The following is a 20,049-nucleotide window of genomic DNA, read 5'->3' as shown; positions in this document are numbered from 1 at the left end:
TGTGCTTGTAACCCATTTGTGGTGCACCCATTGGGAAGGGCTGCTTTATTATTTAGGTAATGGGAGAGGGGGCACAGTGGTCACATTAAAAAAAAAGTTTGTTGAAGTGTAACATTCATACAGAAAAATGCACAAATCATAAAATTGTAGAAGTTTTTGAATTTTGATGAATCAGACACATCCATGTAACCAGCGTCCAGATCAAGAAACAACATTCCCAGCACCCACAACCCCCTTGGGTTGCCAGTCACTATCCTTCCCAAGGGTAACCACTAGCCCCACTGGTTTTCTCTGTTTTAATCACCTTTGCTTTCAAGTACTTGAGCTGCTGGATCATTCTATAGCTGTTCTGGTGTAGGCTGACCCAGGGATGCAAGAACTGGCAGCATCCACTTCATTTCCCAATGGGTACAAAAAACAAATTGAAACAAACCTATTGTCACTGGGTTGATTCTGACTCATAGTGACTGTATAGGACAGAGTAAAACTGGCCCATAGGGTTCCCAAGGCTGTAAATCCTTACAGAAGCAGACTGCCACATCTCTCTCCCAGGTAGCAGCTGGTGGGTTTGAACTGCCAGCCTTTCAGTTAACAGCCGTGTGCTTAACCACTGTGCTATCGGGGCTCCTTCCCAATGGGTTATTGTGTGCCATTGAGTTGATTCCAACTCATAGCGACTTTGTAGGACAGAAGAGAACTGCCCCATACAGTTTCCTAGGAGTGGCTGGTGGATTTGAACTGCCAACCTTTTGGTTAGCAGCTTGAGCTCTTAACCACTTTGCCACCAGGGCTCCTTTCCAATGTGTGGGAGGGAAATAGATTGAGGTCTACCCTCTCACCCTCCCCTTTGTTACCAAGGTAAGTGGGACTTGCCCTTAATGTTAATAGAGTGAGGCCTTTGAGAGCCGAAACTCAGCGGGACTGCCTTGTTTTTCTGGGTCTTGCATGTTTTCAGCCTTTGACAGGGTACAGTCTTACTACTTTTCTATTGCTTGTTTTAGTATAAAATATTTTGTGTTTTCTTCTCTGACAGGTTTCCGCCTTACACAGGTTTCGACTTTCGGAGGTTTTACTGTATCTAACTTTTCTTGCATACTTTGTAAACTAAACCCTTCATAGGCATTTTCTCATTTAATCCTCACAATAACCTATGACAGTATTAGTAATCCCACTTTTCGGATGAGGGAATAAGCTCGGCAACTTTAAGGCTGCTTTATTAATATAATTAACCCGAGACTTGTCAATTCTACTGTGAAACCTGGAGCTCAGCACTGCCTAGCACATAGTAAGTTTCTGTAAATGTTGTGAAATGGTATTAGTATAAAATGGTGTTCAAGGGCAAACTGGTTAATAGTAAAAGCTCATGTTCCAGGTGCCATGCCCTTTACTTGCCTGGTCTCATTTCACCCTCATAGCAACCCAATGGAAAATACACTGTCGTGCTCCCCATTTTTCAGAGAAGGACACAGGCTTCTTTAGTCACATGAAGTGGTCACTTCTCCAGTAGCTTCTCCAAGGTTGCATAGTAAGTGGTAGGGTCAGTACCCAAATCCAGATCTTTCAAACTCTGAAGCCAGGTTTCCTAACCATATGCTTTGTAGTCCTTTTCCTTCCTCCTTGGTTAAAATTATATTAGACATTTCCTCCTTTCCTCTTCAGCTCTTCCGGGGAGTTTGTTTTATCTGCTGTCACCTCTTACGCACACATACTTACAGAGCAAATGTTAGAAAACACTATTATTTGCTAGGACCCTTTCCCCTGCTAGATAACTCAGGGTTTCCCCCTTGACCATATAGTTGAGAGTGACAATTAACTAGCAAGAAAGTTGCTTTCTTTTGAAACTGCACACCTGTAACAGTAAGAAAGAAGGAATTACTTAGAATGTAATGAGTAATCTGCTTTGATAGAGCCTACTTTGTCTAATAAGCAACATGATAACCTTTGGAGGAAAATGTATCTATACTTTTCCAAACCATTTTCTCCCTGCCTGCCATATCACTTAGGAAGTCAGGAGGAGGGGTGGGAGACATCCAACTGATTTCTAGAAATGTAGATGGAGCTGGACATCCTGTATCTCGACACTGTCTGGGTGTCAGTGGACCTTTTCACAGGTCCTTTGCTGCACGCACTGAAATGGAAGAGCACCCCAGTTTTGTGTCACCTATGTCAAACCTGCCTGCTTAGTTACAGTCAGCAACCTGCTTAACAACCAAACCCAGGGTTTCCAGGCTTCACGCAGTGCCAGAAATGAACCCCTTATGGGCTTTTCCAGTGATGTTAGAGACACCCCAAGCCCCATTCCTGCTGTTAAAAAGAAGGCAGTAGTTCAAATGAAAGGAGCCCTGGTGGCACAAATGGTTAAGCACTCAACTGCTAACCGAAAGGTTTGTGGTTCTTACCCACCCAGTGGTTCCGCAGGAGAAAGACTTGGTGATCTGCTGCTGTCAAGATGACAGCCTAGAAAACGCTATGGGGCAGTTCCGCTCTTCACTGAATCAGAATCGACTCGATGACTCAACAACAGTAGTTCGAATGAACAATATTCTGTTTGTAGAAACGCGGGCACCATTTCACTGTGTTTGGACATAATGTGGTGGTGAGGAATATATTAGCTTTGGGAACGTCATTGTTTACCAGAACAGATGTTTTTGAAAATAATGATTATTAAGATTAAAAGATGTATATGTGTAGGAGGATTCCTGGAGGATTGAGGTAGATAAGAAAGATACAGCATAGGCATCTAGATGCTTAATCCCTTTACCCATTTTCCCTAATCAGTGTTTGCTCAGTTTCCTGAGAGATACGGATCTGTAAAATAACCGTTCACTTTACTGATATGGGAAGACCAATAACCAGAATCTTAAGGAGTCTTTCCCCTGTTTCTCAGAAGTTAGAGACTCAGCAGTGTGTTCTATTTGTCCTTAGGCTGATGCTCAAATCTCTTGGCATCACCTCTCTATATGCAGATGGTATGAGCAGGCAAGGGGTTAAAGTAGGCAGAGTCCCTGGGTGGTGCAAACAGTTAATGTGCTCGGCTGCTAACCAAAACATTGGAAGTTCGAGTCCACCCAGAGGCTCCTGGGAAAAGAGGTATACCAATCTACTTTTGAAAAATCAGCCATTGAATACGCTGTGGAGCACAGTTCTACTCTGACACACATGGGGTCACCATGAGTCAGAATGGGCGGCAACTGGTAATTCCAAAGCCAGGTAGGAAGCAGTGTCTCCAGTACCTGGGAACCAGCAACACCAGTAGGGAACAAGCAGATACTGAGAGTAGGGGTGCAGAGGCCGTAGGTTTGCAAACCCCTGCACATAATCAATACATAATAATTACTTCTGTTTTACCATTGTTATTGAGTGTGACTGAGTCAGAATCAACTTGACGGCAGTGGATTTTATTTGACCATTGTTGTTTGTTGAGTGTTTTCTGAGAGGCAGTGTGGTGAAGGAGGAGCCATTTGATTACATTTTACAGATTTGGAAACTGAGGTCTAGAGAGGTTAAATAACTTGCCTCTAAATTCACCCCTAGTGGTGTCAGTGGTTAAGCATTTGGCTGCTAACCAAGAGGTCGGCAGTTCGAATCCACCAGCCATTCCTTGGAAACCCTGTGGGGCAGTTCTACTGTGTCCTGTAGGGTCGCTGTGAGTCAGAATGGACTCGACAGCATTGGGTTTAGTTTTGGTTTAAGTTCACCAACCCATAAATTGATTGCCGAAGATTCCAAAACAGGCCTTGCTGACCCAAGGTCTACATTCCAGTTGATCATGCTTTACAGATTCTTCTGGAAGAAAATAAACTTTGAGCTTGGCCTTGAACAGTGTCCGTGGCCAGGAATGAGAATTCCACACAGCTAAAGGACAGAGGAAGGTGAGTGTAGGTCATGTTTAAAAAGTCAAATAAGAGTGTGTAGCTTGGATCCTTTCTTCAACAATCTGACTGAACAAGCTTTGAGCTTTAAAATCACTTTGCTTACCGGCCCAGTATCTGTTTGTCCTTCCACACCTTGCACTCACCTTCCCATTCCTTTCTGCCTCTCTCCTTTCTTCTCCCTTCCCCTGGCCCGGCCCCCTCCGCTTGTCCTCCTCCCCCTTTATATCGCCGGTGCGATGGTTCGTGGCAGTCCTGCCGTGAAGCTTTCCAATTTCACACTTACATGCTCCTGAAAGTATTCATAAACTACCTCATATGTAAAACCAATAAAAGGCAACAGCATACATTCCTGTTAGACAGTAGTTTTGTATGACTCACTTTCTTGTACTCTGATCTGTCCCTTCCCTCAAACGTCGTACTTTGAGCTTTCCAGAAGTGGAAGCTTGCAGGAATCCACACGAGGTGGAACTCTGTAGAATATCAGTAATAGTAATGAATAAGGGCTCATGTTCATGGAGCACCTGCTACATGTGCGGTCGAATGTTACGTACTTTTCATACATTATCTTATTTAATACACTCAACAACCATATGAAAATCAAAACCCATTGCCATTCAGTCGATTTCAACTCATAGCAACCCTAGAGGACAGAATAGAACTGCCCCATAGGGTTTCCAAGGCTGAAATCTTTACAGAAGCACACTGCTACATCTTTTCTTCTGCAAAGTGGCTGGTGAGTTTGAACCACCGACCTTTCAGTTAGCAACTGAGCGCTTAACCGCTTCATCTCCAGGGCTCCTCTGAACCAAATGGGGGGGAAAAAAAAAACCATTGCTGTTGAGTCAATTCTGACTCATAGGGACCCTATAGCACAGCGTAGAACTGCCCCATGGGGTTTCCAAGCAGCGGCTGATGGATTCAAACTGCCTACTTTTTGGTTAGCAGCCATAGCTCTTAACCATGGCACCAGTAGGGCTCCAAGCCATATGAAATGGGTCTTAATTATGCCCATTTTATAGACGAGGAAATTGAGGCTCAGAGGAGTAAAGAGTGTTCAGCTCTGTGCCACGTATATACATTTCCTTCCCCCATCCTAATACAGAGGACCCTTAGTTGTCATTTAAGGAGCCCTGGTGGTACAATGGGGCTTGATGGTAACTGAGAGGTTGACAGCTTGAACCCACCCAGCGACTCCACAGGAGAAAGACGTAATCTGCTCCTGTAAAGATTACAGCCTAGGAAACCCTATGGGGCCTTTCTATTCTGTCACACGTGGGGCGGCTGTGAGTCAAAATTGACTTTAAGGCACCTAACAACAACAGCTGTCATCTGAACCAACCCCCTCCATTTTCACATCTGAAAACAGACCTTTAGAAGGGAAGGAGCTTACCTTTGATCACACAGCTGATTAATGGTGGAGCAGGAACTAGAATCAAGATCTTACTACTCAGTCCAGTGATCTAAATGGAGAAAAATCCCAATCTTGAGGCTGACGGGCTTGGACATGAGACTTGGATTTGAATTTTAGTTCTGCTGCTTGTCAGCTGTGTGACCTTAAGTCAGTTATCCAACCTCCCTGGTCTCCAGTCTCCTCTCCTAGAAAATAGGAATAATATTCACTACCTTGGAGGCTTATTGTGAGGATTCGATGAGGTCATGCAAGCAAAGAAGCCAGCACAATAGTGGTGCTTCAGGAAATGTATCCCACGCTCTCCACTGGGGGCTGTAAAAACAGCGTGGGGGCAGTGTCTGACCTCTAACTTCGCAAAGGGGAAGGAGAACCAAGACTAACAGCTCAAGGCTTGAGGCTAGGGTCAGACATGCCTCCTCTCTCCTCCATCTTTACTAACTGACACCAACCATCCCTCACACAGCGCTCTACTTCTCTGCTGGGTTCGATAATTCATTGCAATGGCCACACACAACTCACAGACCATACGCACAATTATGGGGTTTATTAGGGAAGTAACAGTTACAGTTCAGGCTCAGAAACACTCAGGATACAGTTCTTCCATCAGGACAGCCTCTTCCCAACCGTGCTCACAGGCACGCCTCTCCCTGGCACTAGGCCTTTCCCTGGAGGCACTCAGCTTTCTCTCTCTGTGGTCAGAGAAGCCCACCGCGCCATCTCCTGCTGCCGGCTCTCTCCCGCCACCGCTTCTCACCATCTTCAGGGTTACAGCTTTCTCTCTCTCTGTTTCTCTCTCCCTTCAGGGTTACAGCTTTCTCTCTCTCTCTTTCTCTCTCCCTTCAGGGTTACAGCTTTCTCTCTCTCTCTTTCTCTCTCCCTTGAGGGTTACAGCTTTCTCTCTCCCTCTTTCTCTCTCCCTTCAGGGTTACAGCTTTCTCTCTCTCTCTTTCTCTCTCCCTTCAGGGTTACAGCTTTCTCTCTCTCTGTTTCTCTCTCCTTTCAGGGTTACAGCTTTCTCTCTCTCTGTTTCTCTCTCCCTTCAGGGTTACAGATTTCTCTCTCCCTCTTTCTCTCTCCCTCTCGATCTCCTGTTTCCAGGAGCTTCTCAACGCAGGGATCCCGGGTCCAAAGGACACGCTCTCCTCTCCTAGCTGTTCTTCCTTGGTGGTGGTAGGATCCTCTTCTCTGCTCTGGAATTGGCTCTCTTTTAATGCAAAACTGACCGATCCACTTGGTGGGCCACAATTACCCTATTACACAGTCCTGCCTAATCACCTGGATGGGATTTACAAGACCATGGCTAGAAAGGCCACACAAAAGTAATCGCACTGCAGGGGCCATTGTTCCCGTAGGGGCTGTCTACCCCAACTACTGCCCCACCTACTCAGGTCCCATCCTGCCTTGAGGCTAAACCCACGGCAACCTTCTAGGTACCCTTGCCCACGGCAAACCAGCACAGAAGCCACTAGCCACAAACTTTGACAAATTCAAGACAAGCAGATGTCCAGGCATCTGTTCTCTAACTTATCAAAGCCTCGCTAGAGAAGAGTTTGAATAGCTACCCCCTTGGGTGTGTTGAGAATCCCACTGACCTATGAGCTGGGAAGAACAAGGACTGGATATATTTATTCTCCAAATCTCCAGGGACTAATATGCTATTGTTGTTGTTAGTTGCCATTGAGGCAGCTCCAGCTCTTGGTGACCCAATGTATAACAGAACAGAACATTGCCTGGCCCTGTGCCATCTGCATGGTCATTGGTAAGTCAGTTTGTTGTACTGTGGTGGCTTGCGTGTTGCTAGAATGCTGAAGCTATGCATAGGTATTTCAAATACCAGCAGGGTCACTTATGGTGGGTGGACAGGTTTTAGCAGAGCTTCCGGACTAAGACAGACTAGGAGGAAAGGCCTGGCAATCTACTTCCAACTATTAGCCGAGAAAAACCTTTTGGATAGCAATAGTATACTACAGGTGTCCATTAAAGGCTTGTTGAATGAGTGAATGGTTGGTTATTGCCTCATCATTTCTCATTGCAGCATATTAATGTCTTTCTGAGATCAAAGTAATACATGCGCAGTTTAAAAAGTCAAATGGAACAATTTAGAAAAGAAGGGTGAAAATGGTAGGACAGGTTGAAGAATATAATCAATGCCAATGAATTGTACACGTAGAAATTGTCAAATTGGTGTGTGTTATACTACGTATATATTCAACCACAACAAAAAAAGTCAAATGGCTCTACAAAGTTGACCATAAAATATAGTAGTCTCTTACCTTTCCCTTCTCTTCCCCCTCCCAGAGCAACCACTTCAACTCTTCTAGCTGATTATTTTGGTATTTAACTTCTGTCTCTAAATAACCTGATATTGCTAATGCTAGATTTTTCGGCTGAGGCATTGTCTATTAACATCCCACTGTGGAATTCATTCCCCACCCTCCCAATATAGCTATTCCATAATTTTGATTAGGTCAGTGTTCCATGTTTACATTATTATGACTATGTAAATGATAGTCACAGCTGAGCCATGTTGTAAACCACGATTGCTTTTTCTTTCCTTGACAGCGATTCCCCCCAGGAGTTAATAATTTTCTTGTGTTTTTTGTTTACTTACTTTTTCTGTGTACTTAATGTACTTATTACTAATTCAACCTCAAACTCATCACCAAGTGTTTAAATTCCTCCTAAGACATTCAGATACGTCAAGTATTCCATCAATCTCATCATCCCAAAAAAACTGTGAGCACCGTTTTCCCTGAGGACCTCTGACCTGTTCCACTCTGGACTGGTTGTCTCTCTGGCCTGGCACACAGCTGTCACTCTGGGGTCTCCATCACCACCATGTTGAAGTTCCCCTCTGCCCCTCTCTTGGTTTGGGTCTCCATTTCCCATTTGGTAGAGCACATCCTCCAGTCACATCCTGAGCGTGACTGGAAATATCTTCACTCTGTTCTCTCATTCCATTGATAGTTTGGTATGTTGTTGTTAGTTGCTGTTGAGTTGATGCTGACACAAGGTGACCCCATGCACAACAGAACGAAACATTGCCCGGTTCTGCAGCATCTTCATGATCATTGGAATGCTCAAGTCCATTGTTGAGGCCAGTATGTATTTTGAGTGCCTTCCAACCTAGGAAGCTCATCTTCCAGCATTATATCAGACAATACTCTGTTGTGATCCATAGGGTTTTCATCGGCTAATTTTCGCAAGTAGGTGGCCAGATCTTTTTTCCTAATCTGTCTTACTCTGGAAGCTCACTGAAACCTCACCATGGATGACCCTGCTGGTATTTGAAATACTGGTGGCATAACTTCCAGCATCATAGCAACATACAAGCCACCACTGTATGACAAATGGACAGATGGGTGGTGGTTCCCTGGTATAACTATTTTAAATTTTTTATATTTAAACTCATATGTTTCTAGACTTAAAGCCTACTAAGTACTTAGGACTTAAACTATATTTCAACCAGCCCTTTTGCCTTCACCTCTATTTCTTCACTGTCAGTTTAAGATTCAATTGTTCATTGGTTTTTAATCTACTTTGCAGCTTCTAAAATTTCGTTCTTTCCTATCCAATGTTCTCCACTCTGGTGGGTTTCATTCTAGCTTGGAAATCATTTTCCTTCAAGATTTTGAAGTTTATGGTTTATTGCTCTGTAGCTTCCAGCTTGAGAAATCTGAAGCCATTCTGATTATTGATTCTTGGATGTGACTTTTTAACATCACTGGAAGCTTATAACATCCTTAGGGTTTTAAAATTTCATGATGATGGGTCTTGGTGTTGGTCCATTGTGCTAAGCAGTTAGTGGGCCTTTTCAATTCTGGAAACTTATGTCTTAAAAAAATATATATATAGATATAGATATGCAGGCACATACAGGCATATTATATATAATTTATAATTATATATATATATATATATATATATATACACGTTCATATATGTATATGTGTAATTTATTTTATAGATGTGGTAGCCAGCCTCCAAGATTTCCCCCAATGATCCTGGCCTTCTAGTGTTCACACCCCTGTGTATTCCTTCCCACATTGTACCAGGGCTGGTCTGTGTGAACAATAGAATGCTGCAGAAGTGATGGTATATTGCTTCTGAGATTAGGGTATAAAAGACACTGCAGCTTCTGTACTAGTTGTGCTTTCTCTGTCTCTTGGAAGCCAGCTGCCATGTTGAGCAACCCTATGGAGAGGCCTACGTGGCAAGGAACTGAGGCCTCCTGCCAATAGCCTGCTAGGAACTGAGGCTTCTTGCCAACAGCCATGTGAGTGAGCCATCTTGAAAGCAGATCCTCTAGCCCCAGTCAAGCCTTCAGATGACTGCAGCCCTTGCCAACAGCTTGACGGCAAACTTGTGGGAGACCTTGATCCAGAACCAGCCTACTAAGCTACTCCTAGACTCTTACCTCTGGCAGGTAAGATAATGTTTTTTGTTATAAGCTACTGAATTTGGGATAATTTATTATGCAGCAATAGATAACTAATAGAATGGATGATTTCCTCACCCTCATTTCTCAATTCTTGCATTCAGGAATCCCTGTTATTTGGATAATAATAATAAAATTGTTGCCATCGAATCAATTCTGACTTATAGCAACCCTATATGACAGGGTAGAGCTGCCCCATAGGGTTTCCAAGGAGTGGCTGGTGGATTCAAACTGCTGACCTTTTGGTTAGCTTAACCACAGCTTAACCACTGTGCCACCATGGCTCCATTTGGATAATAGACTTCCTCTAACAGAAAATTCTTTGAATTTTCTTTTTATCTTCTATTTTCCTTCTGTTTGTCTTTTTTACTTCTACTGAGAGATTGCCATAGCTTTATTTTCCAAGCCATCCACTGAATTTTACTTTTGTTCTTGCTTTTTCTCTTTAATTTCTCAGAGCTATTTTTGGTCTCTGATTTTCCTCTTCTCTTCTTTTTAAAGCACAGTATCTTGTTCTGGGGTCCCTTAGTTCAGAGACCCTTTGTCTGACCCTCTTTAGAGAAGAAATCTCTAGTGCTGGGTTTGGATCTGGGCAATCACTGGGCTGCGTGGAGTAGGGAAGGAAGTCTGAGGATCGGACTGCTGCTTAAACTGAATTTCAACCAGCCCCCTACCTTGACCTCCATTTCTAGAGCCACATGGCACTTCTAATTCATGATTCTCAGCTTTTTGCTCTGTTGCCTTAAGAGTCAGTTTTTTTTAAATCTACATTCCAACTTTGAGATTTGGTTGCTTCCTCTTTAGTAATTCTCCCCGTTATGATGGGTTTAAGCCTTTTAAAAACCTTTCAATTGAGGCCTGCACAGGCCCCAGCCTGTCAGTGGTTTGGGGTTGCTATCTGTCTCATAAAGCAAAGTAGAGGGTTTCTCTTCTGACAAGACAGTCATCTTCTCCTCTGGAAAAGCCTCCTAACTAGCTGTCTTCGGCATTTTCCAGGAACAGGGAAGGCAGGGATTGAGGTTTTGTGAGTCTGGGTGAGTCAGCTGAGGTAGAGAGAAGTGTGAGCATAACTACAAAGTCCAGAGTGGGTTGTAGTTTCCCCTATAGCTTATAGCTCAGCCTGGGCTCATGACAGTCATAGAAGTGGACTCCTTAATAATAAAATAATAATAATATAGTTAAAAAATAAACGCTTTACAGTTGTTTTAGTGGTATTTCATTAGAAAGAGAAGAGTGGGCATGTGTATTTAACCAGTGCTGTTCCTGGGTGGTGCACACAGCACACTCAACTGCCAACCAAAAGATTGGTGGTTTGAGTCCACTTAGAGGGACTCGGAAGAAAGGTCTGGTGATCTATTTCTGAAAAATCAGCCATTGAAAACTCTATGGAGCATAGTTCTATTCTGGCACACGTAGGGTAGCTATGAGCTGGAATCGACTTAAAAGCAACTGATTCTTTTTTTTTTCCCCCTTTACCTCAACTCTAATACCTTGGCTGATCTGGCACCTCCTGGGACTCACTCAGCCACTTGCTCAACAAGACAATGAAGGTGACATTGGCTATCTCCCAATCACTGAGGGCCTGAGGTCACAGTCTATGAATAACTGCAGTAGGAACATTAAGAGGTCATTTCCAAATAATCAGTACATCCTTTCTTATTACAAAGCTGCTGGTTTGTGCCTGAAAAGATGTCAGTGGCCTTTAACTGCAGACTATGACTTCAGAGCTGAGTGTCAACATTTAAGAGGAGGAATTTAGATATGCCCACCTTGAAGGCCTCAGTGTATGTATGTAACACAATGCCTATGGGTTCATATGCATATATGTGTGTAAACATGGCAAGTGCAAGGGCATCTGCCCTCCTGTAACTTCACGAGGAGGGAGGAGAGACAACCACCATCAACATCAGCCCAAGGCTGATTCCTGTGAGGTGGAAGTCAGACATACCTCCTCTCTCCAACCTTTTTACCCATTCTGACACCAGCTATCCCTCCCACAGCACTCTACTTCTCTGCTGGGTTCCATGATTCGTTGCAGTGGCCACACAGAACTCACAGATCATACAATTGTGGGATTTATTAAGGGTGTAACAGGTTACAGCTCAGGATCAGGAGGGACTCAGGTACAGTTCTTTGATCAGGACAGTCTCTTCCCAGCTGTGCCCACAGACAGGCCTCTCTCTGGCCCTCGTCCCCTCAGCCCCTCAGCCTGGCCTCTGCCCTGCTCGGGCAAGTGTTACAAAACTCTTTAGCTCTGCCAGTAAGTGCCTGGGAGCACCCTACTCTCCCAGTAAGCCTCAGCCTGAAGGTGCTCAGCTCTCTAGCTCCATGGGTCAGCAAGCCCACTGTAGCCACCTTGCTCTATGGACTGGGAAGCCCACCACACTATCTTGCGCTGATCTCCTGGTTCTGCTGCCACCCTTTCTGTGCCGCTGCTTCTCACCATCTTGTGGCGCCTCTCTGCCTTCTCTCTGTCTTCTGCATCTAGGAGGTTCTCAGCGCAGGGACCCTGGACCCAAAGGATGCACTCTGCTCCTGTCTCTTCTTGGTGGTAGTGAGGTCCCCCTCTGCTCTGGGATTGGCTCTCTTTTAACCCAGTGGGATGGCAAAACTGACCAATCCCCTCGTTAGGGTTCCATATGCCTTATTTGCATGGTCCCACCCCCACAAGATTCTATGCATCTTATTTGCATTGTTAGTAATGCCGTCCAATCTCCTTGGTGGGCCACAACACCTATTTGTATAGTCCTACCCAATCCTTGTATGAAAGTCACAAAGATTATGGCTAGGAGGGCCATGTTAAATAATTCACTGCACTGCAATGTGCATATACATGCATCTCAAAAAATGAGCCTCTTCCCAAACAAAACCCACCTTCGGACTGTGGGTGAACAGAAAAGCATGAAAAATGTTTAGCCTAAAGTATGTTTAAATATTCATAACATCTTCAAAGCAAAGCTGTTGGGAAGACTAAGCCACCTGGAACACAGCTGTGGTAGTACAATGAGGCATCCTGAAAAATCACGGAGGCTCTTGCTGTGCTGGGAAAAATATTCAGAGTGACCTAGCCCAGCCTCCTGCTGCCACTGTGATAGAAACTATTTTGCATAGGTCCTGTTCATTATTAGTGAGATCAGATTAATATTTAGAAAACATAGTGTTATCTTGCCAGCTTGAAAATAATTGCATTTTGGGTGATATAACTTATTTGGGAATAACAACTTCCATTTATTTACTACTTATTCTTCCTCGTGTGATAGGGTTAAAGAATGGCAATTATGTGGCATGCTCATCCCTACTTTCCCCCTTGCACTTGTGGCAGACATTGCTAATCAATCAGGGCCTTCATCTTCTCTCACATATAGTGTTCCTGGCTGCCCCTAGCAATTGACTGGGATGAGGGGATTGTGGGTAGGGGTTGCCTGGGAGAGGCTCATCAGATGAAACCTATAATCCATTTCTGGTTGTGTCTCTTTTCAGCAACCTCAGCTGAACGTGTTTCCGTTCACATTACTGCGAACTGAAAGGTTGGTCATTCAAGTCCTCCCATCGTCTCTGCAGGAGAAGGACCTGGAAATCTGCCTCCATAAAGATTACAGCCTAGTCAGAGAGGGTCAGGAGCTGGTTTTGAATGGACACGGGAAATCCAGGACGGAGAGGAGGAGTGTGCTATCACAGTATAGGGAGAGCAACTGGGGTCACAAATCAATGTGTGTATAAATTTTTGTATGAGAGACTAACTTGAATTGTAAACTTTCACTTAAAGTGCAACAATTAAAAAAAAAGATTACAGCCTAGAAACTGTGACCTTTGCCCCTATGGGGCAGTTCTACTTCGTTACATCGGGTTGCTGTGAGTTGAAAATTGATTAGACGACACCTAGCAATAACATTACTTTATCCAGAACTGATCTAACAATGGTCTATCCAGAACAAACTAGGGCAGAATTATTGTTTTTTATTGCCTAGGATCAGTTTAGCATTTTGTTTTTGTTGTCAGTATCCCACATCATAAAATTGTCTTGGACTTTGATTTAAGCCCTAAGGTTTTAAGTGCTTGGGCAGTTGGTGTGTTGAACTGAGTAGCATACTTTACATTTATCCTGTTGCATGTCATCATCTTTTCATTCTAAACCAGGTATTAACAAGCATGGCCCACAGGCCAAATCTGGCCCACCACTTGTTTTTGTAAATAAAGTTTTATTGGCACACAGCCATGCCCATCATTTACATATTGTCAGTGGCTGTTTTCACACTACAAGGGCAGAGTTGAATAGTTGCGACAGAGACTGTCTGGTTGGCAAAGTCAAAATTTTTACTTATCTGGACTTTTATAGATATTTCTTGACCCTGTTCTAAACTACTATTCAAGCCTCTTGTGACTTTCAACTATTATCCAATATTTTTTCCATGCACATTCAGCTGTTTTACTAACCCGCTTAATTATACTTTCATCCAGCCCACATTTCTCTATTGTACTCACAAGACCCTCCTGAGCAATTTTAAGTGCCCCATTGTCATTCAGATATATTAATAATAACACTCCCAACATTTTTTGAGCGCTTACTATAGTCCAAACAGTGCTAAGCACTCTACATAAATTAAATGAACTAAAATAAGCAAATGACTTGGCATAGTGCCTGACACAGGGTAAGTGCTCTGAAAGTGTTATTATTTTATTATTTTTAATTCTTACAACACCCCTATGAAGAGGTAGGGATTATTAAATGAAGAGTTTAAGTAACTTATCCAGGATAGTAGAGCAGCTAAATGGGAGAACCAGAGTCCAAATCAATTTGGTCTGATTCCAAAACTTATAACCTTTCCATTAAACCTTGTCTCTTGTTCCTACATTTTTCTAATTCACCAGCCTAGTAATCAGTCAAATATTAAATATAATAATAGGTAATTATACATATGAGTGTGTGGGCCTGTGCAGTGTATTATCTGTGCTCCTCCTAACAAATTCACTGATTAGATATTATTCTCATGTTACAGATGAAGAAACTGAGGCTGAGAGAGTGAGTCATACAGCTAGTAAGCTGGTTGTTGGTACATTTCAAAGTTGTTGTTAGCTGTGGTCGAGTTGGTTCCAACTCATAGTGACCCTGTGTACAACAGAATGAAACACTGCCTGGTCCTTCGCCATCCTCACAATTGTTGCTATGCTTGAGCCCATTGTTGCAGCCACTGTGTCGATCTTGTTGAGGGTCTTCCTCTTTTTCACTTACCCTCTACTTTGCCAAGCATGATGTCCTTCTCAAGGGATTGATCCCTTCTGATGACATGTCCAAAGTATGTGAGACGTAGTCTCGCCATCCTTGCTTCTAAGGAGGATTCTGGCTGTATTTCTTCAAAGTTGGTACATTTCAAATGGAGCCCTGGTAGCACAGTGCTTAAGCGCTTGGCTGCTCACCAAAAGGTCAGCGGTTCAAATCCACCAACCACTCCTTGGAAATCCTATAGGACAGTTCGACTCTGTCCTATAGGGTAGCTATGAGTTGGAATTGACTTCATAGCAATGGATTTTTCTGGTATGATTCAAAATATGTTATGCCACGCTGTCATGATAACAACCATGATATGTGGTTGATCCAACATTCATTTAGCAGTTTCCACAATATACATTTATAGAGCACCCACCCTATGACAGATACTGTGCTTAATCCATGATGTACTTTTTCTAGAATAAATTCCTTTTCTAAGTGCTTACAAACTAATTGATGTTGGCTTTGTCACTTAGTATACTTAGTGACAGTCGTTTAGGGTTGCATGAATTTGAAATCTTAGATGTTGTTTTGTGCCTCAGTTTCCCCATCTGTGAACCGGGAAAGAGAATACTTGCTTTCACACCTTCTAGTTTTCTTAGTTTATGGGCTATCAAAGAAGAAGTCTTACATTAAACAGAGGTTGCAAAGTGACAGTCTGTGGGCAGGATCCAACCCACAGATGTTTTCTTTGGCATATATAGTGAATTTTAAGAAATTGAATTTACTTCAAAATTTTAAAATTAAGAGATTATTGAGATTCTCTGGAGTAATTAAGTAACCTGGCAAGACTGGGCTTGTCCTCCATGGACACAAGGAGCTGAAGCTAATAGGCAGCCTCTTCCATTATTCCCCAGTTTACCACAGTCTCCACCATGCCTATGGTCTCCCCAACACTGAAGCCACATCAGTAGATGTTTATCATTGTGCAATGTCCACTTGTCCCATTTTGGTCATTTACTCTACCCATCTGGTCTTTGTAGACATTTGAATTTGCACCTTCTACATGCAAGCAAAGGAGCCTGGGTGATGCAATGATTAAACGCTCGGCTGCTAACTGAAAGGTTGGTAGTTTGAACACACCCACCAGCTTTGCCGGAGAAAGACCAGGTGATCTGCTCACATAAAGATTACAGCCTAGAAAACCTTATGGGGCAGCTCTACTATGTCACACTGGGTTGCTATGAGTCGGAATTGGCTTGATGGCACCCAACAACAACCACATTCAAGCAGGAGAATTTTCATTTGGGTATAAGAAAGAACATCATCAATGAGATGAAATGTGCTTTACGACCATTTGAGCTGAACTGATAGAAAGCCCTAACTCCTTGATTCTGTGTATTTTAAAGGAGCTATCTTTAAATCAGAACAGGACATTTGAAGAAGAATAAATAAAAGCTGTTTTTAACACAAACATCAATATAGACTGCGGTTTGCACCTACTTATTGAGGCAAAATGTTACCTCTGTTAAAAAAAAAAACAATTGCCATTGAGTTGATTCCGACTCATGGCAACCCCATGTATGTCAGAGTAGAACTGTGCTCCAAAGGGTTTTCAGTGGCTGATTTTTCGAAAGTTGATTGCCAGATCTTTCTTCCGAGGTGTCTCTGGGTGGACTTGAACCTCCAGCGTTTTGATTAGCAGCAGAGCATATTAACTTTTGCACCAGAGAGCCCAGAAATTATGTTCTGGGCTCACTGAGAAGCCATTCGGCACCTTGGCATGTCTTTGGCCTTCTGCAGGTAAAATACTCAGCGTACTCTCTTAAAGTCCAGCTAACTCTGGACTCCTTTAAGGGAACCAGGAAGTGAGAGAAAGAGTAACTCTGCCAAAATGACAGATTCTTCAGGACATTTAACTTATTTCCCTTTTACTTTCTGATTTATTTTTTTATTATTTATTTATTTTTTATTTATTTATTTACTGATTTATTTTCCAGGACTGAATGGTGGCAGTGTATTTCTTCTCCTGAAAACTACAAAGGCATCTGCTCTTTGCATTCTGCTCTGCTGTATCACCAGTGCCTGGCACATAATGAGTGGTCAGTAAATGCTCATGGAAATAATCCCTCCCCCTCCTGTGGTAATATTTACGATTGCTTATCTCAGTTACCTAAAGCATGGTACTAAGGGGAAAGGGGCCGAGCATTTGATCTCTTTCTTGCAAGCGTGTTTTGTTTGGACTTTCTGAAATAAGCTGCGTCTACCTCCTTCTTCCAGCTTTATTCACAAGGGGAATGAGTGAAACAAGAGAATCAGGACTAACCCCTAACCTTTCCCCTTCCTTTCCCCCACACAATGCAATTCAAAGTGTTGTTGTTAGCTGCCATTGATTTGGCCCCTGCTCATGGGGAACTCTTGTATAATGGGATGAAAAGCTGCTTGGTCGTATTGGATTGTTGTGATCCATAGGGTTTTCACTGGCTGATTTTCAGAAGTGATTGCCAGGCCTTTCTTCCTTGTTTGTCTTAGTCTGGAAGTACTGCTGAAACCTGTTCAGCATCATCGCAACAAGCAAGCCTCCACTGACAGGTGGGTGATGGCTGCGTGTGAGGTTCATTGGCTGCAATCAAACCCAGGTCTCCCACATGGAAGGTGAGAATTCTAGCACTGAACTACCACTGTCTCCAGTAATTCCATGATGGGGCTCATGTCACCAGCACCAAAGTCATTCCTTGAGTCTAGGACCTTGCTCAGACTTCACATTACACGACCCATTCTCCGGCAGTAAACTGGACAGCACTTAGATCTTGTGGAGCTGAGCAGAAATCTCTTTCCCTGACCACACCACTCCATTTTAATATCATTTCTCCTTCAAGCTCTTAGCATTTATTTTCTGTACTACTCAAACAAACCATTAAAAAAAAAAAAAAAAAAACCCCATTGCTGTCAAGTGGAATTAGACTCATAGTGACCCTACAGGACAGAGTAGAACTGCCTCACAGGGTTTCCAAGGGTGTAATCTTTCTGGAAGCAGACTGCCACATCTTTCTCCTGTGGAATGGCTGGTGGGTTCGAACCACCAACCTTTCAGGTAGGGGCTGAGCACTTTAACCACTATACCACCAGGGCTGTACTACTCACTTGGCAGGTAATCATGCACATCTCTTGTTCTGTTATTTAAATCTGGTATTTAACCTGTCTTGTGTCAGTGTCCTTATCTTCCCAGGATCATATGCAAATTGAGTGTAAACAAAGGTAGATATTAGCATAGTTCCCTATACATAGTAAGTCTGTTTCTTAATTAGGGTTTACCCCAAAAAACGTTCCCTGAGAGAAGATTTGGGTCCAAGGCATTTATTTATAAGGTGATTCCAGGTAACTCATTGAGAGAATGGGGAAGTGAAACAGGCAAAGAAAGACAGACAAGAAAAGGTGTGGTAGAGAATAGGTTACCACTGTGGGCCACTGGGAGCCTTTGGTGGTTAAGTGGGTAAGAGCCACTGCTGCTAACCAAGAGGTCGGCAGTTTGAATCCACCAGCTGCTCCTTGGAAACCCTATGGGGCCGTTCTTCTCTGTCCAGTAGGGTCATTATGAGTCAGTATCGACTTGACAGCAACGGGTTTGGTTTTTTTGGTTTGTAGGCCACTAGGCTCAGCCCTGCTGGGGACTCTCTAAGACAGCATTGTCCAATGCAAGTCACAAATGGGAGCCACCTGTATAAATTTTAAATTTTCTAGTAGCCATATTAAAAAAAGTAAAAAGAAACAGATGGAATTAATTTTAATAATATGTTTTATTTAGCTAATATAGTCAAAATATTATCATTTCAACTTGTAATCCACATAAAAATTATAACTGAGGTACTCTACATTTTTTTTATGCTAAGTCTTCGAGATCTGGTATGTACTTACCCAAACCAGTTGCTGTCGAGTCACCTCTGAATTATGGCAACTCCATGTGTGTCGGTAGAACTGTGCACCATAGGCTGATTTTAATGGCTGATTTTTCAGAAGTAGATCACCAGGCCTTTCTTCAGAGGTACCTCTGGGTAGACTTGAACCTCCAATCATTAATAATGAACTTCCAAGCATGTTAATCATTGATGTCACATAGGGACAGCATTGGTTAAATACACATGCCCACTTTTCTTTTTCTCATGAAATCCCACTAAAACAACTGTAAGGTTTTTTGTTTTGTTTTAACGGGACTAGCCACATTTCAAGTGCTCAACAGCCCTGTGTGGCCCATGGCCACCATATTGGACAGCACAGTGGAAGAGACAGTGTAGAACACACCTCAGAATTGTCCTATAGTGGGGGTGTGTGTTTGTTGACCAATTCCTGATCATAATTAGTTGAGTGTCACTCAGAAACCTTTTGTCCTGGACAGGTGTGGCCTACCCTGTGGTGGGAGAACATGCTCAGGCAGAGAGACATGGGAAACCATAGTCAGGTACAGAACTGTCTACAGATGGCCTTCTGGGATAGGAGCAGGGCACCAACAGGTTCTCCTACTACTCTAAATCATTCTGTGTTGGTTGATTGAAAATCTCTGGATTCCTGGCACGGTGGCCTTTTCACCTTCGTTTTGGTCTCAGCATTAAGGACTGCCATGCCTGGTTATGGAGCCCTGGTGGCTCAGTGGTTAAGCGCTAGGCTGCTAACCAAGAGGTTGGCAATTCGAATCCGCCAGCCGCTCTTTGGAAAGCCTATGGGGCGGTTCTGATCTGTCCAATACGATCGCTATGAGTCAGAATCGACTTGACGGCAACGGATTTGGTTTTTGGTTTATACACAGTTATGCAGGTTGGGTATTATAAAACTCTAGGGGGTACCACTCACCTATACTTTCTAGGCTGCAATGCACATGCCCCCCCACCTCCGCCCCACCCCACCCCACCCCTTAAGGTTGTACAGTGCCCAACCTGCACAACTTCTCACATGAGGGCTATTAGCCTCCTCCCTTTTGACTTAATTACTACTACCCTTGTCACTTTAGGGAAGGAGTGAGGGGTCTTTGGAGCAGACATGTTCACTTGGGCTTAGCTACAACATCCTGTCTTATAAGGGTCATTAAACATTTTGAGCACCTGATACCATTTCCTTCCAATCCAGC

This window comes from Trichechus manatus, unplaced genomic scaffold (assembly GCF_000243295.1).
Source record: "Trichechus manatus latirostris isolate Lorelei unplaced genomic scaffold, TriManLat1.0 scaffold00061, whole genome shotgun sequence".
In the NCBI taxonomy this organism is placed as follows: Eukaryota; Metazoa; Chordata; class Mammalia; order Sirenia; family Trichechidae; genus Trichechus; species Trichechus manatus.
The sequence above is the reverse complement of the archived record's forward strand: the minus strand, read 5'-3'. Positions refer to the sequence as shown.